Here is an 18,848-nt window from a genome sequence, read left to right as displayed (position 1 = left end):
CGAAAAACGTATATATACGATAAGACGTTGGATCGTAATCGTATATCGCATTGCGTATATTCGTAGGCTGGGCCGGACGAATAATCGTATCGTATGACATTGGATCGTCAACTACTATACCATAAACAATACCCGCCAGGCATAAGACGCAACACGAAAAGGGAACGACCAACGCTGCGGCCCAAGAGCCAAGCGCGCAAGCGCAAGGCCCATGCTATGGGCACTGCAGCGCTGCACAAATGCGCAAGGCAGAAGGCCCATGGCCAGCGCTACACATGTGTATGCGGACAGCAAGTAAGGCAGCAGCAACGCACTGGCCTGGGCGCGACCCACGACCCAGTCGATGTGCGTGCATGCTTGTGTGTGCGTGAGTTTGAGTGGCCGGTCAAGGCTTGTAGCCTTTGGCCGGTTACTAGCTATTAACTCCCTAATGTTATTCTAACAACCTAACTGTGGTTTTCCAATAACTAATTCATACAATCTAACCTAGAGGAAACTAATTAAGAACCCTAATCTTTAGTTTGCCTCCAAAGTGAGATTTTCCCAAAAAGACAAATTACCTTGTGGAAGTTCTAAGCTAACGGAATCAAGGCGGATCTAAACATGTAGGTGGACTATTGTAGAGGAACTACACATGGAGTTCTTGTTCGTGTTTATGAGGCAAGTGGGAGTAAATGCATCAAACATATATATTGCTTAATCTACACTTTTACATGGATCGTGGTTTCGGGATTGTTTCCGCTTTGTTAATTTGATTAACTATAAATCCTAACAGTAGTATCATTACTTCATGCATTTACAATACTTTTTAGCATTAAATTCATGTTTGAATTTGGTTGAAATTTTTTGTATTTTTTTCTTTTCGAATTTTTTTTCGGATTATTGGATGAATTGTGAAAAAACTGCTGTTTTCGAAAAGTATCGGAATTTCGATTTTTCTGAGTCTAATTCGATTGGAATCGACGTTTTAAGATGAAATCACGTGTTCAGATTTGCGAAATTCATCCCCCACGTAGGACGTTTTGGGATTTTTTTCGTGTTTAAACAATTAAAACATGAATAATTACGACTTTAAAAACTAATTATGATTGCTAAACTATATTATAATTAATTGAGATTTGTCCTACTGATTGTTTTTAATTATTATGTTTATTTCATTCATAAATTATAATTATAAACCATAATCACGTTTAACCCTAAATTATTGATTTTTGATCGAAAATTAATTAGATTAATTTGTTAGATCTGAAAATTTATTTAGGCGAGTAGGGGAATATGATTTCATGTTTAAATGGCTCATTTAAAAATTTAAGGATTAAAATTTTGATTAGACTCGTTAATTTATCGTTCACCTAAACCAATTTTGATAAAAATCCGAATTTAAATGTTTTGAACCATTTAAATGTTTGGATTGGTTTATCTAAAGTATTCAAATTTTTGTTAACAATAATAGTTCGTTAAATTTGAATAACTGTTAGCGTAGGTTTATTAATTTCATTAATTAGATTGTTTGAAATTTTAATAAATCACCCACTTTAATTAATTTTTGTAAATAAAAATGATTGGACTTGTTGAAATTATGAACAATTAAAATCGTGCAAATTTTGTTTCGTAAATATTAAAAACTTGGATTTTTTTGATGTTCGTTGGACGAGAAACCACTCGCACAAAGCGAGGGGATGTTGTCCGTGTGTGTGCGCTGCGCACAACATGGCCTTGTGCCATGGGCGTGGCGCGCATATGCATCGAGACAAAGGGGCAGGGGCAGATAGCCGTGCTACGGGCATGGCTTGCGCTTGCAATGATGCGGGGGTGCAAGCGCTGGGCGAAGCCATTTGGGCGAGCAACTGGTGCAGCGCGCCAAGCAGCGACACGACAGGCTAAGCTAGGCGAGCCAGTGCGCACTGGGAGAAGCAGCAGGGGCAACAACGAGCGATGGCTCATGCAAGGGTGCGCCCTCTGCATACATGTGTGCTGCTGTTTTGCAAGGTATGAGCCTTCAGCTTGCGTCTTGTGCGACTTGGCTCATGCACAAGACATCGGTGGGTTGGGCGCAAACCAAGCCCACGTTGCGTTGATTTGTGTATGTTTATCGGATTTAATTCAAGGCTCAACTTTTGGGGTTTGGGCTTATTTTTGCATGTAGGGGATAACATTGGAGTTTTTTGATATTTTATTTTATTTGACTTGGGCCAGGCCGTGAGTTTAAATTTTAAAATTAAAAGTTCAATCGGTATTGGTTTAAGTGAGAACCTTGTAAATAAAATTATTAAAATTAATTATTTTAATTAATTTTTCGTAGGAAAATCACTTTAAATTAAATAATTAATTGATTAGAATATAATTAAGGATTAATAATTTGGAATTGCATAATCTTTTAGAGCGCGTGTACATTAACATGATTTTAATTAATCATGTAATTATGTGTAAACTTGCTTGGGCCATTCGTCTTAGAGTACGAATGAGTGAATGTATATCATATTATATTGCATTGCAGGTGACTAGTATGGCCCAACTAGGATAGTTAAATACGGTATGCACACCGTTTTATCTTTGAATGTAGTTTTTAAATATGGTCTGCATACCATGAAGTTTTGTTGTAATAATTAGATTATTAAATTCAAGTACTTCTAGGTAGCTTATTTAAAAAATTATAAGGTAGCTTTTTGAATGGTTTTCAAGACGGTGCCAAGCTAACAAGATTGAGATTGACTATTGGATGCTTCAAGACCAAGTAAATGAGTCCATACTAGTTCACAAAATTTTACATATGCTTTTATATATTGGTGTATGTATATTATGCATGTGTATGTTGTTTTATGTTTTTAATAAGGATTTAGTTCACAAAATAATCAAACTAACATAGAAACAACTAGGTCCAAAGAATATTGAGTTTAAAATTTCCTTCCAAATTAAGCACTTACAAAATTCTTCAAACCTAAGATAGTAGGTTTCTGCCAAAGCGAGGTGCTATTTTAGTATTCCTAGATAGTAATTAAGGCTTCCCAAAGGAGCACGTTGATTGTGGTTGTAACTCAAGCAATATTGATACATATTGTGGCAAAGGAATAAGTATGACATTGACTTGTTAACCAAGAGTAGTTTGGCATTACTAGCAATTGGGTTTTTCTTACCTAAAATCTTCAAAGGATTGAGACAAGACAAAGCATGCTTAAGACTAGATGAAACTTGGATGTCAGAAATCATTTGCATAGATACTTATTGGAATTCGTATTGGATTGACCATGAGAACACTTTAAGAGATTTAAGTCATGTCATAAGTCGTTCTCATTAATGGTGATTGAAACTTATTCCTCAAAATCTGAGTAGTTATGATTGCTTGTATGAGAATTAGTTCGCTTTGATGCTCGCTAAATGTCGCACCGTCAAAGGAGACTATAAAAGTAGTATTCAGGCTAGCTATGAATCAAAGTAAGTTGTTCATAAGTTACAAGAAGGTATTGTCCTCCTATCTATGATAGGATATGGTGTTGTTGTTGTACAAGGCCTCTCGAAGAGTTAGATACTGTGAAAATGCATGGCCGTGCTCAGAATGGTTAAGGATTAACCTTTTGTAAAAGTTTAACAGTTGAACTCAGTAATTCGAGAAACACTTCTGGACCTAATAAGGATGGCTTGGATCTTACCTCATGTTCAATAAATAACACTAAGAGACAAAGGAATGAGAATGCACACTTGTCTAAAGGATAAATGGGAGAGACTGAAGGAAACCCAAGATGCATTAGTCTAATACCAAGGTTCAGATTAATTACAGAATAATAAATTCAGTAAAATCAAGTGATCGGAACAGGAAGCTGGAGCATTTCTTTCAATCAGTGAGTTCTAATCCTTATTAGGCTCACAAATTACTCTTGACTAAACCTACGAGGTCACACCAATGACATAAAACAAATCACAGGATTAAATGAATAGAATTTTCATTTATTGGCTATTTGGGAATTTAGTTCGAAAAACGTAAATATACAATAAGACGTTGGATCGTAATTGTATATCATATTGCGTATATTTGTAGGCTGATCCGGACGAATAATTGTATCATACGACATTGAATCGTCAAGTACTATACGATAAACAACAACCATAATGCATAAGACGCAACACGAAAAGGGAACGAGCAACGCTGCGGCCCGTGAGCCAAACGTGCAAGCGTAAGGCCCATGGGTGCTGCAACGCTGCAAAAACGCGCAAGGCAGCAGGCCCATGGCCAGCACTACACATGTGCGTATGGATAGCAAGCAAGGCAACATCAGCGCACATACCTGGGCGCGGCCCACGCCACAATGGTTGTGTGCGCATGCTTGTGTGTGTGGGCTTGAATGGCCTGCCAAGTCTTGTAGCCTTTGGCCGGTTGTAGACACCTACTTTTGTCCCCATTCCCGAAAGGGAAAGGTTCGATGATGAAAGCATAAAACTCCACTTGACAACGCATCTCCTATAAAATAAATGAATCTCAATTCCCCTTTTCATTTCACCCGAAACCTGCTATTTATGGAAATCTGCTAAAAATAGTAACTGCCGTGAAAGGTAGCTTCTAAAAGTGAAAAATCATAAAGGATGGAAACCTGTCAGAATTAGGTGTTGCATTCCAACATAAATCCTAAATGAGATAGAAAACTACGAGAATCCTATTCCTAATATGATTCGGAAATAAGAGTTACGTATTAATTAAAAACCTAACGAGCCTAGAGTTCGTAACGGGCCCAGACGCATTCCGTCATAAAATTGATACGCGCTAAAAGACTCGATTAAATCTCAAACTCTACGGATTTCAGGAATCCGAATCTGACTAAAGAAAACAGCCCAGACCCTATTTTCAACGCCTGGCTCTGGGCGTCGAAATCTTCGGCGCCCAGGCCTGGGCGCTGAAAATACCTGGGTACGTGTTTTTTCCTAATTCTTTGTGGATTAGAATTCTGCAATTCTATCTTTCCACGAACTCTTCCCTATAAATAGACCCCTAAATTCGAGGTGAAAAGGACACACACAACACACAATTATATTCTGAGTATTGACTCCAACCCTTAGCCTAAGCCTCACGCTGCGAAACTGTTCACGCGTTCTGTCGCAATCGATCCACAAATCGAACAGAACGTATCCTGTCCCATAATTTGAGATTCGTTAAATAAAAAAGGAGAAATAGCAAAGTCAAAGTGGTTAGTTTTCTGAGAACCGTGACGCACCTCTCAAGGGTGCGTCGTAATGTGTCCCTTTTCGATGGTTTAACTGCTTTCCTCGCCCTTTTTATGAACTGTTAAACTAACCTAATCTGATTTTTCTATCACGCCTAACAAATATAATATTTTGGGAAATTGGATTATCATGCTAGGTCTCTTAATGCAATCTAAATCAAATAATCGCGATCGAATTAGTATTATATGTTGCATATTGCTAAAATCAACTCAAATTAGTTTAATAGTTAACGCATGTCCCTTCAATTATTTACGCTGAGCTAGTAAGGATATCCTGCCTCTGGAGTTATCGACGAGCGAAGTACTCCTCTCGGTAGTTACAGTCCCCCGAACCCTCAATCTCTACCTTGCGGGTGTATGTTGAGACATCCCCACACCAGGGATCACAAGGGAACCTACGGCCGTCGTGGTCAAACATAATTGCACTCCCTTTATGTCACGATAACCGGGTGTTGTTAGTTTTTCTCATTGTCGTTAAAAACTGAATGGCGACTCCTATATTACTAGTCAATTGGGTGTAAACTCACAGGAAATCCAATTAAGCTTGATTGAATAAAAAGAATCGTCACACCCACGAGGGACGAGGTCACGCATTAGCCTCGTGCTTTTTCGACCCCCTCACACCGGTTCCTAGCTATTAATTCCGTAAGATTATTCTAATAACCTAAGTTTTGTTTTCCAATAACTAGTTCTTACAATCTAACATAGGGGAAAATAAGAACCCTATTATTCAATTTTCCTCCAAAGTGAGATTTTCCCAAAAAGTAAAAGTACCTTGTGGAATTTCTTAGCTAACTGAATCAAGGCGGATTTGAACATGTCAGTGGACTATTGTAGAGGAACTATACATGGAGTTCTTGTTCGTGTTCGTGAGGCAAGTCGGAGTACACGCATCGAACGTATGCATTGCTTAATCTGTACTTTTACATGGATCCTGGTTTCGGCATTCTTCCACTTTGTTAATTTGATTACCTATAATTCCCAACAAATCTAATTCCCAAGTCCGTTCCCATCCTGGAACATGGTACAAATTTTAATTCCAAAAATACAATTCCGAAATCCAAACACAATATCTAAAAATGGATACCACCATTGGTCTCCTAAGCCTATTTCCAATCAAAATGTCATTAAGTAATCCAAATTCAGGTGCCGACCCACAAAATCGAGCATCCCGGGCTCCGACCAGTAAAATCGAGTTCAACCTGTACAAAAATCTCGAAAGCGACGCATTCAAGTCGTTAAAATCGAAATTATTCTCCAACCAAAGCATATTTCGCTAAAGTCAAAAAGTACAATAGTACAACTGCCAACGCGCCTAAAAGGATGGCGTCATCGTCCTACCTTTGGCAAGCGTTGTTCCAAGCACAACAGGTCTCTTGCGCCAGGCGCAGGCTAGTTTGGCATTTTCCTGCCGCTTTCCTATTAAAACCCCCATTTTTACACAAATGAGTGGGGAGAAAATTAGAGAGAACTATAACGTCGTAATGCAAACATAACTTCCCACATACAATTCTCTCAAAAAATTCAATCTTCCTAAAATCTACTAATTCTAAGCATCAAAGAAATCCTCTCGGTAGTTACAGTCCCCCAAACCCTCAATCTCTACCTTGCGGGTGTATGTTGAGAGATCCCCACACCAGGGATCATAAGGGAACCTACGGCCGTCGTGGTCAAACATAATTGCACTCCCTTTATGTCACGATAACCGGGTTTTGTCAGTTTTTCTCATTGTCGTTAAAAATTGAATGGCGACTCCTATATTACTAGTCAATTGGGTGTAAACTCACAGGAAATCCAATTACGCTTGATTGAATAAAAAGAATCGTCACACCCACGAGGGACGAGGTCACGCATTAGCCTCGTGCTTTTTCGACCCCCTCACAGTGGCGACTCCACTGGGGATAGTGAAGGAAATACTCGTGCTTGTAGGTAATCAACATATTAATGTGAACGGGCAGAACCGCATAACGAATCTCGGTTCCCTCGGGAGTTGGGACTAAGGATACTTTTTTCGCCAATAGGGGGGTGCATACGCCGCACATGTTGCCCACTCGGTACTTGTGCAGGTAGTACACCTATCCCGAACCCAATCGCTCGCCCATTGGGTCCCTCTCGCCTGCATGCCCCCTTGGCTTGCACTTGCGGGTTGGCCTCTTGAGCGAAATTCGTCTGCTAAAGACACTACCTCGACCGGGGCATGTGTTGGATCTACGATAGAAGCGGTACCAAGCCAGTCGCAAATAACTACCCATAGAAGCCTATCATAAACTACATGACATGTTATTATCGCCTCATGATGAATGTTAGTTATGTGTAGCGAAATATGTGATTGTGTGCGGCAAACTATCCTAGAAAACCAACGACCTTAAAAATTGCCCAAACATTCATGGACTAATTTGCCAAAGAGTTATACTGAAACACGTGTTCCGCAAGCCCGAATGATCGCCACAAAAATAAGCGACGCTCGGGACGGCCTGTAACGAATCCCACAAACGCTGTTACGCGTAAAGGACGTTATTAAGCAAACACGCAAATCGAAGTCGCATAAGCAGAAGACAGAAAAAGAGAACCAGCCAGGGACGCATTTTCAACGCCCCTGGATGGGCGCCAGAATTTCTCACGCCCCTCGCTGGGCGCTGAAGTTGCTGCTTGGCCTTCTGGTCAAGCGCAGCAGCCTCGGTACCCGCGCGAAAGGAAAATACGTAGCACAAAAAATGTTCGTAAAAAGAATTTCTACGAGGGCGTAAGAAAAGCACTCGATTTCAAAAAGCGACTCGTAAAAAAAAAAAATTAATAACTCTTTGTGTCGTTGTTAGGCCTCCTACGACGACAATACCCGGCACCAAAACCGAACGTACTAATAACTATAAATGTCACACGGGCAAATGTTTCGAAAATCCAAAGAATGACCAAAATAAATAAATAAAAAACCAAAAAGTGTACCGACAAAAGAAAGAGTGAAAAACCAATTTAGAGAGTCGAAGTCTAGACTAAGTAATGCTTGAAACTTTGGGAAGCTAAACTTTAGCTTATCTTATGCCTAGGACTGGTCCTGCCACTTGGTGCCGATCAGGGAATCAACGGTTAGTGCGTCTCGAAGATACATCGCCAACACCAGGTTTAGTGACTCCAAGCTCCGTCCGTCATCCCTCATTTCAAGGATCTCCGCTTCCCCAACCTCGATTCGCACCTTCAAACATGTCCATCGAAGATTTGCAAGAGCAGATGGCTCAAATGACCCGACTCATGGGCCAACTAAAAATGGAAAATGAAGCTTTAGCGGCTGCGCAAGCCAAAAATGACCTCGATAACGAGAAGAGGATTGAAAAAATGGTCCTACAGCAAACCATGGGGAGAAAATACTTCTCCCTCGATCCTGAACCTTTTCCTGGCAAACTACCAGAAAAGTTCAGTTCATCTGACTTACAAAAGTTCAAGGCCACGGACAACCCCCGTGATCATCTACCGAGCTTTGTGAATGCTATGAACTTGAAAGGCATGGACAAGTCCACGTACTTACCTGCCTTTCCTTTGTCCTTGGAACCTGTGCCGCTCAAATGGTACTATCACCAGGACCCTAAGCTCTTCCCCACTTGGGAAGACTTTGTCAATGTCTTCATCAAGCAATACTCGTCGAACATGGATTTCCAAGTCACCATGCGCGAGCTGGAAGTTCTCTTCCAAAAGAAAAACGAGGGTTTCACGACCTACTTTGCTAGATGGAGGGACCAGGCGGCCCAGCTAATCAATAGGCCTCCCGAAACAGAATTGGTCCAAAAATTCATTGACAGATGAGGGGTGCTCACAATAAAGCCCTTTACCTAGTGGTTGGATGCAAAGGACAAAACATCCCCCTAGCGCTCGTAGATAATGGTTCGGCGGTTAACGTCTGCCCATTGTGAACCGCCCATTGCTTGGGGCTAGGAAACGATGACTTCCAAACCTCCACGCAAGGGGTACGAGCTTATGATAACTCCCGAAGGCCTGTATTGGGAAAAATCACCCTTACCATGCAAACCGGGCCTGTGGCACGCACCACGGAGTTTCAAATAATCGACATCAAGCCCACTTTCAACCTCCTCTTGGGGCGACCTTGGCTCCATGACTTAGGAGGTGTGGCTTCTACCTTGCACCAAATGGTTAAACTTAACCATAACGGGGTAATACTAGAAATCCGCGCCCCTCCTCTCGACGTCAGTTGCACTATGGTTGGAACGGCCGAAACTGCAGACGACCTTTACGGGTTTCAAATGGAAGAAACAATCCAGTTCATCGAAGATTATGACCCAGCATTCCTAGACCCGCATGCATCCCGAGTCATCCCTAGAATGCTGTTAGCTCAAGGTTATTTCCCAGGAACCCCATTGGGCATAAGGAAGAAGGAATACACATTCCATCCTTTTTCCGACAAATCTACTCCCTTTGGCTTGGGTTATGAACCAACGGAGGAAGATATTGCTGACCGCCTATCTAGGCTACGCCTTAACAAAGCCAAACAAACCACCCTCCTCCCCCCATATCAAAGGACCCTTAACGGGATGTTCGTTCGGGAAGGAGAAGAACACCCATGCTGTGATTTCCCTGAACCCTTCGTTCAGGATGGCTTGCTAAAACCCGGATTTGAAATTTTCCATGACTGCCACACCTTGGATGAGGCACCCCACCTCACCAAGACTAAAACAGCTGAAATATTGGACAACCAGGCTCTATGGACATTGTTTAACGAATCGAGGCCTATGGAGAACGAGACTGTGATGACTACCCTAGCTTTACAAGATGAAGGTTTCGATCCAACCCGGTTAATCTCTCCTGCATCAACACTAGAAGAGGTCGAGAACGGATGGGTGAAGACATATCAGTGGGTCAATGCAAAAGGAATGGAATTCAAGATGAGTACCGGTGAAGGACCGAAGTTTTATGAGACTAAACCCCAGGCTTGAGCCACATAGAGCACCATTAGTAAAAAGCGCCTAGTAGTTCTTTAGATTGATAGAAAAAAAAAATAGAGACTTTAGATGGTCCTAAGGCCCCTTAGAATATGGGTCAGTTTTATTTCAGTGTGTTTTCCTTACTTTCCGAATCAATAAAGGCGTAATATTTCTCCTAAAATTTTTTATTCTAACACTAAATAAACACCAAATGTACTTGCAAAATACAAAAATAAAGAGGCGGCCCACTCCAGGCCCAACAAACAAAGCCCACTCGATTTTGAAATAGTGCCATGGGAACCAATTCCCAAAACCCACAAAATAAACCACACTATCCCATGCATATCCTCAAAACCTAAAAAGCCAAACCAGTGTCATCATAAGAGTCAATCCATGCAACCAAGAATCAATGGAAATCAAAATCCAAAACAATGCAAATGTTACAAAAAAAAACAGATTCTTAAAACATAGATTCCATCATACCCTTCACCAACAACACCTCAAAAACCTACACAAAGATCTTCATAACTTCCGCACCCTAACCCCATTTTCAAAACTGTTTCGAGTCACGAATAAAAAAATTGATTCGGACAAAAACGCATTTCACGCTAACAGTCAAAAAAGCCTCCAAAGTAGCCTCAAAATGGGCCTTTAAATACGTGCAAAATATCAAGGCACAAAAAAAAAGGAAATGCAAGAACATGTGAAGCAAAGCATCAAAAATTGACCGCCCAAGTCATTTTCAGCGCCCAGGGCTGGGCGCCGAAATTTCTGACGCCCCAGCCTGGGCGTTGAAACTCTCTGCCTGACAAAAAAAAAAAAATTCTTTTCAGAAGTGCTCGTCATTTTATCCGCACACAACGGAAAAATAACGAACACTTGGGGGGTACAGTACGTATCCAAATAGGCCTACCAACCAAGAATATAGCCATACAAATTAATCAAATTTCGAATTTCATGTTTTACACGACTTATGGCAAAAAAATGGCAGATGAAAATAATGATAATACTTCACTCATTTGACAGACTAAGTAATATGTTTCCACCCCAGGAAATATCTACCCAAATCCGGCATACTAGAATTTATTCAAAGGCTAGAACTACGCGCGACCTGATTCTGACAAGATACGTAGGCAATCCTTACCAAGGATTCGGTCCAATAAAAAAAACGAATATTCTTTGTGCAAAAAGTGTTAGACATATAAAATACATAAAAAAAGGGAGAAATAAATGAAAATGAAAAATAAAAATACGCCTTTATTGAGAAATAATAAGAAGGAAAACAAAGTGCTAGGAATAAAAACAAACACAACTGAAATAAATAGAGGGCACCTACACCCTAGCAAGAACTACACTACTCAAGTTCTTCTGGATCATCAAATAAAGTCTTGTAGAGGGCAATATTCGCAGGATCCACCCCCACAGTCTTCTGCGCTGCCCCAATGTCAATCTCCATAAGAACCGGCTCCTGGACACTAACTTCCAAAGATGCCAAGGCTTCAGAAACATTCTCAGTTATAGCCCGCTCAGCCTCGAGGGCACAGGCAATGGTGGGAGAAGGACTATTATCATCAACTAGACTAGCCACTGTTTCTACAGGCGGCTGAGCCTTCCTAACCCATACATTGTTCCGGCGACGATCTCCGCGAGAGCTTGCATTTCTTTTAACAACAGCAGGCCCCTTCATGTTAGGCATCTTTTTAGGCCTGGAACTGGAACGGGGAGGAACTTCCTTTCGCTTTCGATCAGGACGAGCTTTCACAGTCTTAACACTATAGGTACGAGGTTTGGCAGAATCAGGACCCTCATACTTAACACGAATACGAGGTATTAAAAGCTCAGCCGGCTCCCCATTACGAGCCTCGGTCCTCACATCTTTGTCATCGGAGCTCGTCCACAACTTGTAGTTTTCAGAAAGACCCACAAAGCCATTTGTAGCTACGGCCCGACGCGGGAGACCATCATAATACTTAGCCCACGCTAAGACCCGTGTTTGTGAAAAGGCCGCTACCTTAGGTGGTACCGTATCAGAAAAGGGGATAGTCTGCCTTAAACCATATTGACGCATGACTCGGTAAGGGAAAATATAAATGGGACGAGATAGCCCCAACAAAGAAACATAAACCGATATATCAGAACCCCCTGTCATAGTAGTCAAACCCCACCATGGTACCACCCACTTAATAGAACAAATGCCATAAGTAAAAAAGGAGGTCCATTCGGCCTCGTCCTGGCCTTGGTGCAAGTATTTTCGGTTACCCAAAGCTATAGGGCGATAATGTTTAGGATCGGCAGGAGCTTCCAAAAGTCTAAGCCGTTCCGCAAGCCAAATCTGCGAAACAATCGAATCAAAAGAATGAAAAAAACAGTCCTTGGGTCGCAGTTTCAACGCCCAGGACCAGGCGCCGAAAACTCCAGCGCCCAGCCCTGGGCGCCGAAAACTCCAGCGCCCAGCCCTGGGCGCTGAAACTCAGCCCCAGGCAAAAAAAAATATATGCAAAAGTGGCGTATGCGTGCGCAAAGTAGAAAATTGATTACCTGCAGTAATAGGGGGCTTCCCTTAAAATGTTCAGATTTGACATCCTTCTTCAGCTCATCCGCACTCAGCAAAGTCTCGGCAACAACCAACGGCATAATAGAATAGCAACTTTCCATCTGGCTAATCAAGGGGATCAACCTTATGTCATCGAACTCACCATTGTTATTCGACAGCAAATAATGATTCAACAAGCAAAATACAAGGGCTCGGATATTCAATTTCTGTTCGGTCATATTCTTACTAGGCCTAAAGTGATGTTTTACAAGTTTTGCCAAGTTAACCTTATCATCTACAACAATTTCAGCAAACATGTTATCATCTAGTCCTAGGAAAGCCCTTATGGTTGTTTTACCCTCTTCAATAGTGCCAGGGGTAACAGGAGTAACATTAGTAGGATAACCAAGGATCGCAGCAAATTCATCGGGCAAAGGACATATTTCGTTGCGCCGAAAGGCAAAAACATGATGATCGGAGTCCCAAAAGCTTAGGGCAGCATGCAGAAAGTTATAATCAATATTAATTTGTTGTAAGCCTAAAAGTGCCTCTAAGTGGTATTCCTTTAACAAATCTTTTTCTGTGGGAGTAAGGGCCCGTAGCCAACGCCTAACAGTCCGTTGGAGTGAGAAAGTAGGGATCGACATGGCAAAAAACAATGAATAATTAAAGCACAACAAAAAGGAGAGAAAGAATTTGAAAGTGGTGGAAAATAGGGACGTATCTAGCCCCTATATATAGCTGAACGCACCCAATGACATCCTGATCCCATTCAGAAACGTGTTAGGAAATCCGAAAGTCAAAATATTACCAGGAAAGGACTTTCAGCGCCCACGGCTGGGCGCCGAAAGGTTTAACGCCTGGCCTTAGGCGCTGAAAATGCAGCCCAAGGCCCAGATTTCACAAAACACGGAACAGGAAAGGACTTAAGACCGTGTTGCTAAACACGAGGCCCTATTGCAAGTAGGATCAAGCCCAAAGCACCTTTAGCTCCCAAATAAGCAAGAAAAAATATAACATTAAAACTTGGTCGAAACTTAGACTCGTCTCAGAAAATGCTTATGTACACTTTTAAAAAACAAAACAAGTTAAATGTCATGGTCATTCTTCGAAACACCAAAAATATGTGTCGTCAAGTCATTGGTTTTCCAAATAAAATATGTTTGTCTGTCAAAGGGTTAATCCGGGCCAAGCTAAAACCGGATGTCGCCTGAAAACTAAAGTCGCACTCCACGGCTTCGCTAAAGTAGCACACTACTATAAAAGGTCGCTCGCACATACGAGCATGACCCCAAACATGATTACAAGATGCGAAAAACAACCGACGAGCCCCAGTGCTTGGGGGCTCACGAAAAAATAGACTCCAACAAGGAGCGCGCGATCAAAATTACATTCCCGGACTACGCCATACACCATATCATGTTTGGATATCTCAAAAAAGAACAACAACAGGTTCGACCTCATCGAAAGGACGTCACTGACACTTGTGCACGGTCCTCTGATCAAAGACCAAGTCGAGCCGTAAAGACTAGCTCAAAATCACGAAAGCAGACGGTCGCAAGACAAAGATCCGTCTGAACACGTTGTCAGCCCACGTTCAGGTTACAACTAAATTCGAGCGTCCCTCGAAAGAATTCGCTCTTGCAAGAATGAATAAAAAGAAATTCTCAAAAGAAATCACAAAGAACCAAAGAAATAGGAACTTGCCCATCTTCAGTCGGCAAGATCGCGTCACCAACCGCGCGATTTCCCAAATCGAAAAAACGAATTCAGGGACGTCCACCCTTAGCGGACAGGGCTCGCCCACCCTCAGCGGGCGGGGTCTGCGTCACTAGCCGCGCAGGTCCTCAGTTTCCGAAAAAATAAAGTTTTCAAAATTAAAACAGGCTCGCCATCTTCAGCCGGCGGGGTCTACGTCACAAACCGCGTAGGTCCTTATTTTCAAAAAAGCAAAACAAATTTCAAAATAGATTCGTCCACTTCTATCGGACGGGGTGTCCACCCTTAGCGGACAAGGTTCGCCATCTTTAGCCGGCGGGGTCTACGTCACAAAACGCGTAGGTCCTTATTTTCAAATTTCAAAAACAGATTCGTCCACTTCTATCGGACGGGGTGTCCACCCTTAGCGGACAGGCTCGCCATCTTTAGCCGGCGGGGTCTGCGCCACTAATCGCGCAGGTCCTTAGTCGCTGCAGCGATAACTTTTTCTGGTTTTCCCTTTTCCAAAATTAAAAGGATTGGTTTTCCGTTTTTTCCAAAAAAGAGCGATGTGCTGGATTTTCCTTCGTTTTACGTCCCATAAAAACAAGGGGGTTTTCTCGTTTAGCTAGCCCTGAAAATGAGAATCTTTAAAAAACACTTTTACCTCGTGATTGGGCTTGGCCAAGCCCAATTCCACTTTATAGCTTTGATTTCGAAAACATCTGTAGCTACTCCCAATGACAAAGTGAGGGAGTTTCTACGCACCTTTAGATCCTTCCAATGACAAAGTGAGGAAGTTTCTATACTATTAGTTGAAAAATCCCAATGACACGTGAGGGATATGTCGACACTTCAAGTGATGACCCTTAAGTCAAATGTTATCACTCGGGGGCTCGTGAGACCCTCGCAAAACAGGTCACATACACCATGGCTTGTGTGACGCACTCCGTCTAATACTTTGACCATCGTCTTACTCCAAGACTCAGTCAAAGTGGGGGCTAACTGTAGACACCTACTTTTGTTCCCATTCCCGAAAGGGAAAGGTTCGATGATGAAAGCATAAAACTCCACTTGACAACGCATCTCCTATAAAATAAACGAATCTCAATTCCCCTTTTCATTTCATCCGAAACCTGCTATTTATGGAAATCTGCTAAAAATAGTAACTGCCGTAAAAGGTAGCTTCTAAAAGTGGCAAATCATAAAGGATGGAAACCTGTCAGAATTAGGTGTTGCATTCCAACATAAATCCTAAATGAGATAGAAAACTGCGAGAATCCTATTCCTAATATGATTCGGAAATAAGAGTTACGTATTAATTAAAAACCTAACGAGCCTAGAGTTCGTAACGGGCCCAGACGCATTCCGTCATAAAATTGATACGCGCTAAAAGACTCGATTAAATCTCAAACTCTACGGATTTCAGGAATCCGAATCTGACTAAAGAAAACAGCCCAGACCCTATTTTCAACGCCTGGCTCTGGGCGCCGAAATCTTCGGCGCCCAGGCCTGGGCGCTGAAAATACCTGGGTACGTGTTTTTTCCTAATTCTTTGTGGATTAGAACTCTGTAATTCTATCTTTCCACGAACTCTTCCCTATAAATACACCCCTAAATTCGACGTGAAAAGGACACACACAACACACAATTATATTCTGAGTATTGACTCCAACCCTTAGCCTAAGCCTCATGCTGCGAAACTGTTCACGCGTTCTGTCGCAATCGATCCACAAATCGAACAGAACGTATCCTGTCCCATAATTTGAGATTCGTTAAATAAAAAAGGAGAAATAGAAAAGTCAAAGTGGTTAGTTTTCTGAGAACCGTGACGCACCTCTCAAGGGTGCGTCGTAATGTGTCCCTTTTCGATGATTTAACTGCTTTCCTCGCCCTTTTTATGAACTGTTAAACTAACCTAATCTGATTGTTCTATCACGCCTAACAAATATAATATTTTGGGAAATTGGATTATCATGCTAGGTCCCTTAATGCAATCTAAATCAGATAATCGCGATCGAATTAGTATTATATGTTGCATATTGCTAAAATCAACTCAGATTAGTTTAATAGTTAACGCATGTCCCTTCAATTATTTATGCTGAGCTAGTAAGGATATCCCGCCTCTGGAGTTATCGACGAGCGAAGTACTCCTCTCGGTAGTTGCAGTCCCTCGAACCCTCAATCTCTACCTTGCGGGTGTATATTGAGAGATCCCCACACCAGGGATCACAAGGGAACCTACAGCCGTCGTGGTCAAACATAATTGCACTCCCTTTATGTCACGATAACCGGGTTTTGTCAGTTTTTCTCATTGTCGTTAAAAACTGAATGGCGACTCCTATATTACTAGTCAATTGGGTGTAAACTCACAGGAAATCCAATTACGATTGATTGAATAAAAAGAATCGTCACACCCACGAGGGACGAGGTCACGCATTAGCCTCGTGCTTTTTCGACCTCCTCACACCGGTTGCTAGCTATTAATTCCGTAAGATTATTCTAATAACCTAAGTTTTGTTTTCCAATAACTAGTTCTTACAATCTAACATAGGGGAAAATAAGAACCCTATTATTCAATTTTCCTCCAAAGTGAGATTTTCCCAAAAAGTAAAAGTACCTTGTGGAATTTCTTAGCTAACTGAATCAAGGCGGATTTGAACATGTTAGTGGACTATTGTAGAGGAACTATACATGGAGTTCTTGTTCGTGTTCGTGAGGCAAGTCGGAGTACACGCATCGAACGTATGCATTGCTTAATCTGTACTTTTACATGGATCCTGGTTTCGGCATTCTTCCACTTTGTTAATTTGATTACCTATAATTCCCAACAAATCTAATTCCCAAGTCCGTTTCCATCCTGGAACATGGTACAAATTTTGATTCCAAAAATACAATTCCGAAATCCAAACACAATATCTAAAAATGGATACCACCATTGGTCTCCTAAGCCTATTTCCAATCAAAATGTCATTAAGTAATCCAAATTCAGGTGCCGACCCACAAAATCGAGCATCCCGGGCTCCGACCAGTAAAATCGAGTTTAACCTGTACAAAAATCTCGAAAGCGACGCATTCAAGTCGTTAAAATCCAAATTATTCTCCAAGCAAAGCATATTTCGCTAAAGTCAAAAAGTACAATAGTACAACTGCCAACGCGCCTAAAAGGACGGCGTCATCGTCCTACCTTTGGCAAGCGTTGTTCCAAGCACAACAGGTCTCTTGCGCCAGGCGCAGGCTAGTTTGGCATTTTCCTGCCGCTTTCCTATTAAAACCCCCATTTTTACACAAATGAGGGGGGAGAAAATTAGAGAGAACTATAACGTCGTAATGCAAACATCACTTCCCACATACAATTCTCTCAAAAAATTCAATCTTCCTAAAATCTACTAATTCTAAGCATCAAAGAAATCCTCTCGGTAGTTACAGTCCCCCGAACCCTCAATCTCTACCTTGCGGGTGTATGTTGAGAGATCCCCACACCAGGGATCACAAGGGAACCTACGGCCGTCGTGGTCAAACATAATTGCACTCCCTTTATGTCACGATAACCGGGTTTTGTCAGTTTTTCTCATTGTCGTTAAAAACTGAATGGCGACTCCTATATTACTAGTCAATTGGGTGTAAACTCACAGGAAATCCAATTACGCTTGATTGAATAAAAAGAATCGTCACACCCACGAGGGACGAGGTCACGCATTAGCCTCGTGCTTTTTCGACCCCCTCACAGTGGCGACTCCACTGGGGATAGTGAAGGAAATACTCGTGCTTGTAGGTAATCAAAATAGCCGAAGGCTGAAACGATCCTACCCCGCGTTTATTTCCCCTTCAAGTTGGGACGACCTGAAAATCAGCATATTAATGTGAACGGGCAGAACCGCATAACGAATCTCGGCTCCCTCGGGAGTTGGGACTAAGGATACCTTTTTTCGCCAATAGGGGGGTGCATACGCCGCACATGTTGCCCACTTGGTACTTGTGCAGGTAGTACACCTATCCCGAACCCAATCGCTCGCCCATTAGGTCCCTCTCGCCTGCATGCCCCCTTGGCTTGCACTTGCGGGTTGGCCTCTTGAGCGAAATTCGTCTGCTGAAGACACTACCTCGACCGGGGCATGTGTTGGATCTACGATAGAAGCGGTACCAAGCCAGGAGCAAATAACTACCCATAGAAGCCAATCATAAACTACATGACATGTTATTATCGCCTCATGATGAATGTTAGTTATGTGTAGCGAAATATGTGATTGTGTGCGGCAAACTATCCTAGAAAACCAACGACCTTAAAAATTGCCCAAACATTCATGGACTAATTTGCCAAAGAGTTATACCGAAACACGTGTTCCGCAAGCCCGAATGATCGCCACAAAAATAAGCGACGCTCGGGACGGCCTGTAACGAATCCCACAAACGCTGTTACGCGTAAAGGACGTTATTAAGCAAACACGCAAATCGAAGTCGCATAAGCAGAAGACAGAA

Source organism: Spinacia oleracea, chromosome 6 (genome assembly GCF_020520425.1).
Source record: "Spinacia oleracea cultivar Varoflay chromosome 6, BTI_SOV_V1, whole genome shotgun sequence".
In the NCBI taxonomy this organism is placed as follows: Eukaryota; Viridiplantae; Streptophyta; class Magnoliopsida; order Caryophyllales; family Amaranthaceae; genus Spinacia; species Spinacia oleracea.
Note: the sequence above shows the minus strand (reverse complement) of the source record.